The sequence below is a fragment of the Heteronotia binoei genome, chromosome 15, assembly GCF_032191835.1.
Source record: "Heteronotia binoei isolate CCM8104 ecotype False Entrance Well chromosome 15, APGP_CSIRO_Hbin_v1, whole genome shotgun sequence".
NCBI lineage: Eukaryota > Metazoa > Chordata > Lepidosauria > Squamata > Gekkonidae > Heteronotia > Heteronotia binoei.
Genome location: NC_083237.1, coordinates 1,061,356 through 1,074,277, shown reverse-complemented (window position 1 = coordinate 1,074,277; position 12,922 = coordinate 1,061,356). Strand labels below are relative to the sequence as shown.

Here is a 12,922-nt window from a genome sequence, read left to right as displayed (position 1 = left end):
AGCCAGAGCTCTCGCAAGAGTTGTCCTTGAAAGGGCAGCTGCTGTGGGAGCCCTCTCAGCCCCACCCACCTCACAGGGTGCCTGTTGTGGGTTGGGAGATATAGGAGGTTGTAAGCCACTCTGAGTCTCTGATTCAGAGAGAAGGGCAGGGTATAAATCTGCAGCCTCCTCCTTCTTCTTCTCCTCATGTGACAGCACAGGGCTCTGGCGGTGGAAAGTGTGGCCAAGTCGCAAGAGACCAACACAGGCGGCTTCCTGCAGCCTGCCTCTGCGTAGCCACCCCAGACTCTCTTGGCAGGCTCTCCAGCTTCCGAGATCTGAGGACAGCAGCCAGCCAGAGCCACCTACTGGTTCCAAATAGAACAGGCAGGCTGCTATTCACGGTGTGTGTGTGTGTGTGTGTGTGTGTGTGTGTGTGTGTGTGTTGCAGAGTCAACCACATCCCAGTGGCAAAGCTCAAAGATCCTCACGGGCTTCCCATTTGTTTCCAAGCACCCACCAAAGCACACAGATCTTTCCTATCCAAAGGGCCACCTGACCCTCTGCAAATTCTTCCAGGCATCCGGAGCCTCTGCTGAGGCCCAGCTCCAAGGGCGGAACCAGGTACCCCGCAGCTGGAAGCAGGGCCTTTCCCACGATCCTCCCCGGCTCTTCGAGTACCGACTATTCTCCTTTAGGTTTCAACGGAAAACATTTTCAAATGATCTCTTAGCAGCATTGCTTAAAATCCCTTATTTTGCATTCCTTATTGCTGGCTGCTGGATCCAGGTTTTTTAAGATGTCGTTTTATTGTAACGGGTTGTTTTCAAGCCGTCTTGGAGGCCAATTTAAGGTGGAAAGGGAGGGTATAATTATTTCTGTAAACAAGGACGTTTGCTATAAACACAGGCCCAGGGGGAAAGAATGCTTACGGATGCAGCCCCACCCTGCTCAACACTCTAGAGGTGAGAGAAAGCAGACCTGCATGTGCGGCATCTCTCCTCACCTGGCCTGCACCTGGGGATCCTCCCCCACCCCACCCCACTCCTTCCTGCCCAGCTGCATAACCAAGGACTTCACGCTCATGCATTTGTGGGGTGGGGGTGGGCAGGGGAGGGGAGGGGAGGGAGATGCAACACTCATCTTTCCAGACAGGCAGGTTTAATCAGCTGTTTGTTTGTTTAACAAATAAAACCCTGGATCCAGTTTCAAGCTTCCTGAAGTTGTGGCAAGGAGCTATGTGCAAAGGGGCAAGAGACACAATGGACGTGTCCTGGCACCCAGCCCTCCCCTGGCTCTCGCTCTGCCTGCCGCATCCTGCTCCCGACGACTGCCAGGAGGGAAGTTTACCGACCGGCACCTCACTTCCTCTTAGGCTAATGCGTCCCCTCGCAACACAGAGCATTTCCTAGAGCACCTGCAAGCACTCTGTGTACATTCTCTGGGTTCCAGATGGCCAGATCCCCCAGCCGCAGAAAGGGAGACGGGGCCCAGGGAGGACGTGGGGTCAGAGGGGTCTCTGGGATAGGGCAAGAAAGCTGGTCAGAAACCATTTCAGAGCTGGGGGAGGATCTAGGGCGGGATGTGGGGGGCAAGGCACAGCCAGAACTCCCAGATAGTTCGTCTCATATGAACATATGAAGCTGCCTTCTACTGAATCAGACCCTTGGTCCATCTAAGTCAGTCTTGTCTACTCAGACTGGCAGCAGCTCTCCAGGGTCTCCAGCTGAGGTTTTTCAGACCTTTTTGCCTGGACCCTTTTGAGTTGGAGATGCCAGGGATTGAACCTGGGACCTTCTGCTTACCAAGCAGATGCTCTACCACTGAGCCACCGTCTCTATGGGGCTGGAAGCGCTTTCAAAATGCTTAAGCGGCAGCACAACATTTTTAGGATCCAGGCCACCAGATTTTCCCCAGCCTCATCCTGAAAACTATGCCAAAGGCTGCCTAGGCCACAGCTCCTCTACCCCATGAGAGAGCAGGAGTGAGTTTCCCTTACTCCGAGACGAGCCCCCCTCCCAAAACTGGAAGAGGCAGAAGGGGAGGTTTGGACCTCCCTGTTCCTTCTGTTCGGCCTGCATCTGCTATGTTGCCAAAACAGGAACAGAGCCAACCTTCTGTCCTTTGGCCTGACAGGGAAGCTTTGAGAGACACTTTCTTAGTTTGCGATGGGCGGCCATGTCAGCCTGCCTGCAGCTGGAGAAAAGAGCCAGAGTCCAGCAACACCTGAAAGACAATCGACACTTGCAGCTGCGGAAGAGCTTCCACGAGTCCCAGCTCACTCCTCAGCCACACGTGTTGTTAGTCCTTCGCCTGCTGCTGGACTCCTGCTCTTCCCTTTGGAACTGGTGCCCCAGGCTGATCCACCTGGCTGCTTGCGGAGCTTTGGCAACTGCAGCTCAGCAGGCCGCAGAGATCTTCATGTCTGAACGGAGGCGAGAGAAGCCTGCTTCCCCGTGTCCCCAGGAGCACCGACAGAGCCAAAGCACCACAGGGGCAGGACGTGGGGAGGAAGGGCCCCACCCACACCTGAAGGGGAACTGCTTCACACCCCCCCTCTTCTGTTCAGGACTATCGCTTCTCCACATCACAACGGCTTTTCCTCCAGGGCAAAGATTCGGCGGTTTGCTTGGGCTGGGTACTGGAAGCCCGTTAGGTCTCTGGGCTTTGCTCGCCAGCCTCTCTTCCAGTGCCAGGGCACCTGGGCTCTCGGGGAGTTCGAGCAGGGTGGGCTGAGTGCGGGGATTTCTGGGTTCCCCGGAAGCAAGGAGAGGCTTGGCAGGTTAGGGCAGGAGCCTGAACGGCTGGGTTGGATTCCCAGGAGTTCTTCTCCGGCATGCCCTGCACAACCCAGGCAAAGGCGACAATTACAGGACGTTCTAGGACAAAAATAAAGGAGGGCAGCATATTCCTGCCCTTCCCAACTGAAATATCCAGGGGCCTGCCCAGACTTGAAGGAAGTCAGCCCAAAGAAGCCATGACAAGCCCTGTGGGGAGATCTGGCCCATGGCACACCAGCAGATGAAATACTCCTCTTCAGGACTGACTCTGGAAACTCTGGGGTGCCAGAATCCTCACCGACTCCAGCAGGGCTGAGAAGCTCCCAGGTTCCGCAAGGGGTGGAGCATCTGCAGCTGTGTGGTCCAGCCCTCAGGGGTAAGAAGGGCCTCTTTTTTCTTTTGTAAAACGGTGCTGCTCCCATCCTGCAGGGGCAGCTGTCTCCATCTGCAGAGGCCCAGCCCAGGCATTCAGCCCTGATTTATGGCTGCACATTCCTGTTCCCCTTCCCAGGTGGAGACACGGCAGGCACCAAGGGAGACTGGAGCCTCATCTCTGACCCACCCGAGAAGGCGTGCAGGGCTGGGGCACAGGGGCCTCTGTTTGTGCGAGCCCCTGCAGCCTTTGGAGAAACAAGGGACACCCCAGGAGACTTTGCATTCTGTGACCCAGCTGGAAGGAGCAAGAAAAGAAGAAGGCCCAACCTGAAATGGAAGCCACAAGGGCCCTCCTCAGTCCGCAAGGCCCAAGTAAGACTGCTAACAACAGGACATTTTGGAGAATGTGAATTCACTGGGTTGCCATCAGTTGGAGGTGACTTGATGGCACTTAATACACACACACAGAGGAAGACTGGCAGGGCACTGTGGCAGCAGGCAAGCAGAAGTGAGGGGGGGCCTCTGTGAGCCTCCTCAGAACTGGGCAGAGTGACCTCTTTGAAGAAGACTGCAGATTTATATCCTGCCCTCCTCTCTTCTCTGAATCAGTCTCAGAGCGGCTTACAGTCTCCTTTTAGATAGATACCAGCAGGCAGCCATGTTGGTCTGAAGCAACAGAATTAAGCAGTAGACAAGTGCACCTTTAAGACCAACTAAGTTTTATTTAGAATGCAAACTTTCGTATGCTCTTAAGAGCATACGAAAGCTTACATTCTAAATAAAACTTAGTTGGTCTTAAAGGTGCACTTGTCTACTGCTTTGTTCTACTATCTCCTTTCCCTTCCTCCCCCACAACAGACACCCTGTGAGGTGGGTGGGGCTGAGAGAGCTCTCCCAGAAGCTGCCCTTTCAAGGACAGAGTCTCAGAGCAGCCTACAATCTCCTTTCCCTTCCTCCCCCACAACAGGCACCCTGTGATGCGAGTGGGGCTGAGCGGGCTCTCCCAGAAGCTGCCCTTTAAGGACAGAGTCTCAGAGCGGCCTACAATCTCCTTTCCCTTTCTCCCCCACAACAGACACCCAACATGGCTCCTCTTCTGTTCTTATGTGACACAGAGTGTTGGACTGGAGGGGCCATTGGCCTGATCCAACATGGCTTCTCTTATGTTCTTATGTGACACAGAGTGCTGGACTGGATGGGCCATTGGCCTGATCCAACAGGGCTTCTCTTATGTTCTTATGTGACACAGAGTGTTGGACTGGATGGGCCATTGGCCTGATCCAACAGGGCTTCTCTTATGTTCTTATGTGACACAGAGTGTTGGACTGGAGGGGCCACTGGCCTGATCCAACAGGGCTTCTCTTTTGTTCTTATGTGACACAGAGTGTTGGACTGGAGGGGCCATTGGCCTGATCCAACATGGCTTCTCTTATGTTCTTATGTGACACAGAGTGTTGGACTGGAGGGGCCATTGGCCTGATCCAACATGGCTTCTCTTATGTTCTTATGTGACACAGAGTGTTGGACTGGAGGGGCCATTGGCCTGATCCAGCATGGCTTCTCTGATGTTCTTATGTGACACAGAGTGTTGGACTGGAGGGGCCATTGGCCTGATCCAACATGGCTTCTCTTATGTTCTTATGTGACACAGAGTGTTGGACTGGAGGGGCCACTGGCCTGATCCAACAGGGCTTCTCTTCTGTTCTCCACTCTGCATGTGTCAGAGCGATCAAAGGAAGTCTGCTGGCCTTTGGAATTTCAGTGGAAAAATACTGTATTTTCCCTCTCTCTTATTTAGAGGAATCACATGCAGCCTTGTGTCAAACGCATCAGTGTGTAATACTTGCCCAAAAATGTCATTGAAAAAGGTTCTTTAAAATCAAGGCCTAGAATATCTTCCTCTCCGCGCCTCCTTCCTTTTCAGCTTTTAGGTTGGGATCCAGTCTTATAAAGAGTTGTAGTGACTTCAAACGCTTGCCCACTCTTTTGGGTCATTGCAGCTAGACCCAGCAAAAGATACCACGCGCACTGTGCTTTGTGTTTGGAGTCTGGACACAGAAGCCTTCAAGCAACTTTGGCATCAGGATGACCTGCTTCATTTATTTTTATTGACATAATTAATTCCCCGCCTTCTTCCCCGGGGGGGGGGGGGGACGGACCCCTTAAGCAGCCTGCGTTCTTCTCTTAGCCTCACAAGAGCTCTGCAATGTTAAGCGTGTGACTTGCCTAAATTAACCAGGAGCTTCCATGGCAGATGCAGGAATTCAGGGCTGGGTCTCCAGACCCTAGTCCCACCAGACGACACCGGCTCTCATGCCTGGGACAAAATGGCCTCCAGTCCTCAAATGCTTCTGTGAGGCTAAAAGGACTTACCCAAGGGTGGCCAAACTGGGGCTTGGGAGCCACATGTGGCTCTTTCACACATATTGCGTGGCTTTCAAAGCCCCCATTGCCGCATTGGAGAATGCTTTTAAATACAAGCCAAGCCAGTTTTTTTCTTTCTCTCCGTCCTCCCTTCCCATCTGTTTGCTTCCTTCCTGTCTTGCAGCTCTCAAACATCTGATGTTCAGGTCTTGCGGCTCTCAAACATCTGATGTTTATTTTACGCGGGCTCTTATATTAAGAGCCCTGTGGCACAGAGTGTTAAAGCTGCAGTACTGCAGTCCTAAGCTCTGCTCACGACCTGAGTTCGATCCCCGGCGGTAGCTGGGTTTTCAGGTAGCCAGCTCCAGGTTGACTCAGCCTTCCATCCTTCCGAGGTCGGTAAAATGAGTCCCCAGTTTGCTGGGGAGAAAGTGTAGATCAGGGGTGGCCAACGGTAGCTCTCCAGATTTTTTTTTGCCTACAACTCCCATCAGCCCCAGCCATTGGCCATGCTGGCTGGGACTGATGGGAGTTGTAGGCAAAAAAAAACATCTGAAGAGCTACCGTTGGCCACCCCTGGTGTAGATGACTGGGGAAGGCAATGGCAAACCACCCTGTGAAAAGTCTGCCGTGAAAACGTTGTGAAAGCACTGTCACCCCAGAATCGGAAACGGATCAAAGGAAGTCCTTCTTCACCCAAAGGGTGATTAACATGTGGAATTCACTGCCACAGGAGGTGGTGGAGGCTACAAGCATAGCCAGCTTCAAGAGGGGATTGGATACAAATATGGAGCAGAGGTCCATCAGTGGCTATTAGCCACAGTGTGTGTGTATGTGTGTGTGTGAGTGAGTGTATACACACACACATATATTGGCCACAGTGTTGGACTGGAGGGGCCACTGGCCTGATCCAACATGGCTTCTCTTATGTAAGGACTGGTGCTTGCACAGGGGACCTTTCCTTTTGGCCACCCCTGGCCTAACCCTTCCTCCCTTGTGAGCTACTTTTCCACTTGCAAGGAGGGCGTTCCCCCCCCCCGCGCGCCGCATGGCCTCCCCGGCCCCACGTGACAGCGATCTCCCCGCCCCCCGCACGTGACTCACCCGCTCTGGGCCCCTCATCACATCTCCCGGCGCGGGGAGGGGGGGGTTCGAAGAAAGGGGCGGGGCCGGAAGCGCGTCTTCCCGCTGCGGAGACGGGGGGGGGTCGGTCCTGGCGCGGCGGCCGCCGGGAAACGCGAGCGCGCCGCTCGTCCGAGGCAGACCGCTTCCTCCCAAGGGCTGCCGGGAAAGTGGCGGGAGAAGGCGCATGCGCCGGCGCTTCGAGCTTGGCGCAATGCCTCACGGCACTTAGCCGGCTGCGCGGGGCGTGATGGGAAATGTAGTCCGCCCCCTCAGGCGGCCGATTTGGGGGCTGGAGGAGAAAAAGGGGGAGGGGAGGGGGAGGAACCCGGCTTGGGGGTCGCTGCTGGAGCCGGCAACACGTGGGGTTAGAATTCGCAGCAGAACAAAGTTCGAGTCCGGCTAGGGTTGCCAGGGCCTTTAGGGGTGTGGCCAGGAGACATGGGGGGCGGAGCCAGGAGACATTGGGGGCGGAGCCAGGAGACATGGGGGCGGCCAGGAGACATGGGGGCGGCCACATTGGGGGCGGAGCCAGGAGACATGGGGGTGGGGCCAGGAGACATTGGGGGCGGAGCCAGGAGACATTGGGGGTGGGGCCAGGAGACATTGGGGGCGGGGCCAGGAGACATTGGGGGCGGAGCCAGGAGACATTGGGGGTGGGCCCAGGAGACTTTGGGGGTGGGGCCAGCAGCAAGGGTGTGACAAGCACACTTGAACTCCAAAGGCAGTTCTGGCCATCACATTCAAAGGGACCACAAACCATTTAAATGCCTTCCCTCCATTGGAAATAATGAATAGGGGAACGTTCTTTTGGAGCTCGTAGAATTGGACCCCCTGGTCCAATCCTTTTGAAACTTGGAGGGTATTTTGGGGAGAGGCCCTGGATGCTGTGCTGCAAATTTGGTGTCTCTACCTCAAAAAGCAGCCCCCCCCCCAAGCCCCAGATAACTGCGGATCAATTCTCCATTATGCCGTATGGGAATCAGTCTCCCTAGGGAATAATGGAGTGCCCAGCAGACATCCCCCCCCCCGCTTTCTGATGACCCTGAAGTGGGGGGAGGGCCTCCAAACCAGGGGATCCCCTGCCCTTACCTGGGGATTTAGCAACCCAAAATGAGACTAGAAGTGGCAAACAGGAGACTGCCCTGGAAGGCCATGTGGTTCAGATCCAGCAGCCTCCCATGTCAGTGTCTCTTGAGGAAGCGGTAGGCCCACAAAGCTCCTGACCTGACGAGCTTGGCTGGGCTTCAGGGTGCCCCTGCTGGACACGGACTTTGTTCTGCTGCTTCAACCCAACACCCCCACCCCCACCCCGCACGCCAGTCTATAATTCTCATTGTTGTGAGGGAATAATATACCTTCCTCGGCCACAATCATAACACTAACCTAGATAGAATAATATGACAGCAATAATTCATAATAGGTGGCAATAAATAATAGCCATATTATCCCTATTACTAGGAATATGAAGCAACAATCCATAAGAGGTGACAGCAGCCTGATTCTCCCAGTTATTCTGGAGGGAGAAATGCCTGTCTAGGCGCAGGGTGAAAACCGACTGGCCACATCCTGTTCTGCCTTTTGGGTCCTCAGCTAACAGCCCCAGGGATTCATTTGCTGATCCAGTTTCATCTCTGCAAAAAAAAAGGGGGGGGGGGGAATGAGGCAGGCCACGTCTCTTCCAGTTCAAACATCGACCTTCCTCCCATTCCTGTGCGTTTGCCAAGAAAGGACAATGTACTTATTTGTGTCCCGTTCCACCTTTCTGCACCAAAAGCTTCCAGAATGGAGAATTAAAACAAGAGAGGCAATCGCAAAACAGCAGTGAAAACTCCATGCACCCAAGGCAGCAGGGTCAGCCGTGGAGAGTTAATTCTCCACAGTACTTGAGCCAACTGCTGCAAGGTGAAGATCATTGCCCAGTTCGGCTTGGGGGTTGCCATTTCCCCTCCTCTCCGGCACCATGCCTTGCTTCTTCTTTCGCTTGTAATGGAGGCGTTTCAAGAAGCAGCACAGTTGCATAGCGCCAGACCAAGACAGCAAACAAAATTGGGCCAAGTGTAAAATCTGCACCGATAATTTAAAGTGGAAGCATGCTGGAGTAATTGGCTTCCTTGCATCTGTGCCTCTGGCTGGAGACTAGTCTTTGGCGTCTCTATAGGAAGGGAAGAAAAAAGGATGGAGGGGGAACAAAAGCCCAGAGAAGCAGCCCCCACCTCCCTTGTGAACATATGAACATATGAAGCTGCCTTATACCGAATCAGACCCTTGGTCCATCGAAGTCAGTATTGTCTTCTCAGACTGGAAGCGGCTCTCCAGGGTCTCAAGCTGAGGTTTTTCACACCTGTTTGCCTGGGCCCTTTTTGGAGATGCCAGGGATTGAACCTGGGACCTTCTGCTTCCCAAGCAGATGCTCTACCACTGAGCCACCATCCCTCCCCTTGTGGGGAAAGGGCTCAAGCAAAGGATGAAGTCCCAAGGGCTGCAACCCAAAGAGAGCATCCTCCGGGCAGCAGAAACAAGGCAGAGGAAAGGAAGGGTCCCCTGTGCAAGCATCAGTCATTTCCGACTCTGGGGTGACGTTGCTTTCACAACGTTTTCACGGCAGATTTTTTGAAGGGTGGTTTGCCATTGCCTTCCCCAGTCTTTTACACTTTCCCCCCAGCAAGCTGGGGACTCATTTGACTGACCTCAGAAGGATGGCTGAGTCAAGCTCGAGCCGGCTACCTGAACCAGCTTCCACTGGGGATCAAACTCAGGTTGTGAGCAGAGCTTAGGACTGCAGCTTTAACACTCTGCGCCACAGGGCCCTTGAAAGACAGACCTGTATCTAAAAAGGGAGAAAGCCTGGCTCACCTGTGTGTGATAGAAGAAAACCTGCCAGAAGGGGTAACTGATGTGGAGGACCGTTGGCCGATTGTATGTGTGGGGGGAGGGGGGGTGCTCAGGCCACACACATCGCATAAAGGGCCCGGGCAGTTTTGTTCCCAGTTTCCATTTATTCACCATCAGGATCCCCCTCCACCCCATAAGGCTCCCTTCTCTCCACATTTCTGGCCCGGCGGTCTGGACGCTGCCTGTCAGGAACTTCCCTTGCTGCTCTTGTGCGGGGACCTCTGGCGTTCCTGTCTGTCCCGCGCTATCTGCGACAGCCGGTTTCGGATGATGCGGAGAACGGTGAAGACGTCGTGCAAAAAGGCCTCTTCCGGCTGGGCATCTGGCTGTGAGCCGGGAGCCGTCCCCTGTGAGTGGAAGCACAAACATTTCCCCTGTGGCCGTGGTGTCCCCAGGCAGACAGGGATTGTGGGCAGAGAAGACCTTTGGGCCCCGGAAAGCATGTCCTTGAGCCAGGGGCAGAAATGTAAGGAAGGAGTGAAATGATAAAAGGCGCAGCATTACTGAGCAGCTGCGCAGCACCTCCGTCTTCCTGCCAAAACAGAATCCACGCCCAAGTCCAACTACAGAATCTGATTTTCAGTGCTAGGGACCAGGCCTTGGGCATATCAAAGGGAGTTCCCTGAGCGTGTGCGGAGCACTGAGTAGCTCCAGCCACACCTAGGACATTTGGAAGACAAGTTTTTTTCAGGAAGGTTTGTGCAAGACCTTTCCAGCCAACTTCTGGCTCTCGGGTTTTTCCATACAAGTTGCAATCCCAGACTTCCAGCGTGCAGGGGCTCTGCCCCCATTCTGATTGGCACACAGATTCCTGCAGGCGTGCAAGACAAAATAAAGCTTGGCCTCTGAACACACAACTTTTCTCATGCCCAGAAAGTTTAACCTTCACAAATTACTTGGTAGAACTAGGCAAGGATGCTGAAGATAACTGGGCCGGGGATAGCTGAGGATCCCTTTCCTTATTATTATTATTTTAAAGCAAGCAAAAAAACCTAAAAGCATGGTTTTCTGGCTTGGCCTGCTGGAGAACCTGACAGCAACAGGCAAACGTCTCAGGCTCGCCTCTAACCACACGCTAGCTTGGTCACCCACTCAGATTGGCAGGCAGCAGTTTAAAGACAAATAAAGAGAAGCTCTTATCTAGACAACGTAGATTAAAACCCAGGCAGCATTGCCACAGGATGTTGTGGCGGCTGCCAGCGTAAACAGCATATGAGAAACTACATGAAACACACCCAGAGTCTATGCCAGAAGCAGAGCTGCCGGCTGGAGAGACAAGCTGGGGAACAAATGGTCAGGGAAAGGGTCTCGCTTACCCCTCGCCCTCTGAAGTACAGGGCATAAATGGCAGCAGAGCCAGAGAGGCCCACAAAACAGGCCCACAGTGCCAGCGAGAAGAGGCAGTCCCTCTGCCAAAGGGTGGGCCAGTGCTCTCCAGCCCCAGGTGAGCCAGGGAAGCGTGGCTTTTCTCCCCGCGCCGGGTCCAGTTCTCGGAACCTCTGTCGCTTTAGCTGGGCGTGATTCGTGGGGAGCATTGCCAGCACGAGCAAAGTGCAACCCCACAGCTCCATGATGTCCACCCGCATCCAGGGCAGCTCTCCGTGGTTGCTAGGATGCGGTTGCCAGGGACACAATGCAGCTGCTTGAAACTTCCATGCAGCAGCAGAAGATGGTCCCGCAGTGGAAGAGCAGCCCCTGGGGCTGAGTACCGTGAGCCCAAGCCCCCCTGATGCCCAGCCTCCTCTTAGCGAGCAGGGCTCCTGGTGCTGGTCTGTTGCCTGCTGTGATGCCCAGCCCGGCAGTCCCGTGTCTTCCTAGCCCGGTTTCCTTGGGCAGACTCAGGGCACAGGTGGGGCCTGCTCCCTCATTCCTTGCCATATTTGGAGTGAGGCAGGGATTGTCTTTGGAATCCGAGGGGCCAGCCCCAGCCTCCCCCCCACCCAGCAGGCAATGGCTGGCCAGACTCCTTGAGCCAAGTGGCCTGGAGTGGTTTTCCTGGACAGCCCCTCCTAGCAGGAGGCTGCAATTGTTCTCTTTGGGGCAGCTGGGACCATTGGTGGGGGAGGAAACCGATGTGCTGGTGATGGTGGGGTGGGGTGCAAGCTGGCCCACTTCTCCTCTCTTCAATGGCTGTGGTTCTGCCCATTTGTCCTGCCCAGTGGCGTCTGTTCAAGGCAGGCTCTGGCGCCAATTACGGATAGGCATCCAGAATGGCATCTTGCATTGAGCGTGAGCGGGGGAGCTCGTGGGTGCTTCAAGCAGCCCATACACAGCACACCAAACAGGGTGCCTTTCATCCCAGCTGGGAAGGGGGGGCTGCCCAGTGGCACTGTTTGTCCCAGCCGCACAGGAACACTGTGATCTTGCAGGAGGGGGGCAGGAGGAGGTGGCGAACAATGGGTCTTGTCGCTCCTCTGGGGCAGGGGCACACGTGCCCGGCGGCTGCTTGCGCTGGAATCCCTCCCTCGGCCAGCACAGGGATGCAGTTGCTCCTTGGGTGGGGCTGGAAAGCTGTCGCTGTTGTGGGGACCCAAGGTGCAGCTCCTGCATAGCTGGAAAATATCTTCTACAAGAAGACGACTCCATGGATTTGGGCTGCCTACGCTTCGCAGCTGAGTGGAAGTCCATTTTCCCCACGTTAAATGGGCAAGGGCACGTGCCAGGGCATGTGCGGGCACCGGCCTGGGGGTGGGGGGCACTGGAGCCACGCCTGTTTTTGCCAGGCAGTGAGTATGTGGGCTGAGCTGCATCTGATCCCTCCACATTCCGTGAGGAGCCAAGCACCCCTTCGCCAATTCCACCCCCCAGACCACTTTTTGGAAACAAACGGCAACCACCATAATGAGTGACATGAGCAATTTTGCACTTTAATAACCTGAAATACTGAAAAAAAGAGTGTCCAATATAAAATTATTGCCACCTCCATCTACCCCCAGCCTGCAGCCCCCACCCCACCCCCAACGGTGCTTGCAGCCCCGTGGAAAAATACACACTCAGCCTCCAGTTCAATGAAATGACTGCAGAACTATCCCTATTGGGTGGGAGGAAGAGATCTGGCTACTTTGGGGCTTTTGAGAATCAACCCTGTCCGTGAGAGACCAAGACGTGCCCCTCCTCTCCACCCATTCATCGTGTCTTCGGCAAAAGATCCCACTCCCTTTCCAGAGCTGGGGGACAAAACCAAGAAGCTCTGATTCTACTCCCCACCCCATCAAAAAAAGGCACATGTTGAGTTAGTTGCTCCCCTGAAGGCTGGCTCCACCTGCACACTCCTGCACACTCCTGCACACTCGCACCACCCTCCCCCTGTGCTCTGCCCACCCCATTCACATCTCTGGGAATCTGTGTCTCATACCCCCCCCCACCATCCACACCCCCCCAAATCAGCCATGCCCCCCTGGCAAGGC

The 12,922-nt window shown here is 54.8% G+C and overlaps 1 protein-coding gene across 1 annotated transcript in view; it reads right to left on the bottom strand.

Moving 5' to 3' along the window:
• The window catches only part of LOC132583772 (polyamine-transporting ATPase 13A3-like), a 43,973-nt gene extending 37,268 nt beyond the window's left edge, over positions 1 to 6,705 (bottom strand). Inside the window, exon 1 of the mRNA XM_060255426.1 lies at positions 6,603 to 6,705. The gene's annotated coding sequence lies outside the window, so the exon portion shown is untranslated. The remainder of the gene's footprint in view (positions 1 to 6,602) is intronic.
• Between the last annotated feature and the right edge of the window lie 6,217 nt (positions 6,706 to 12,922).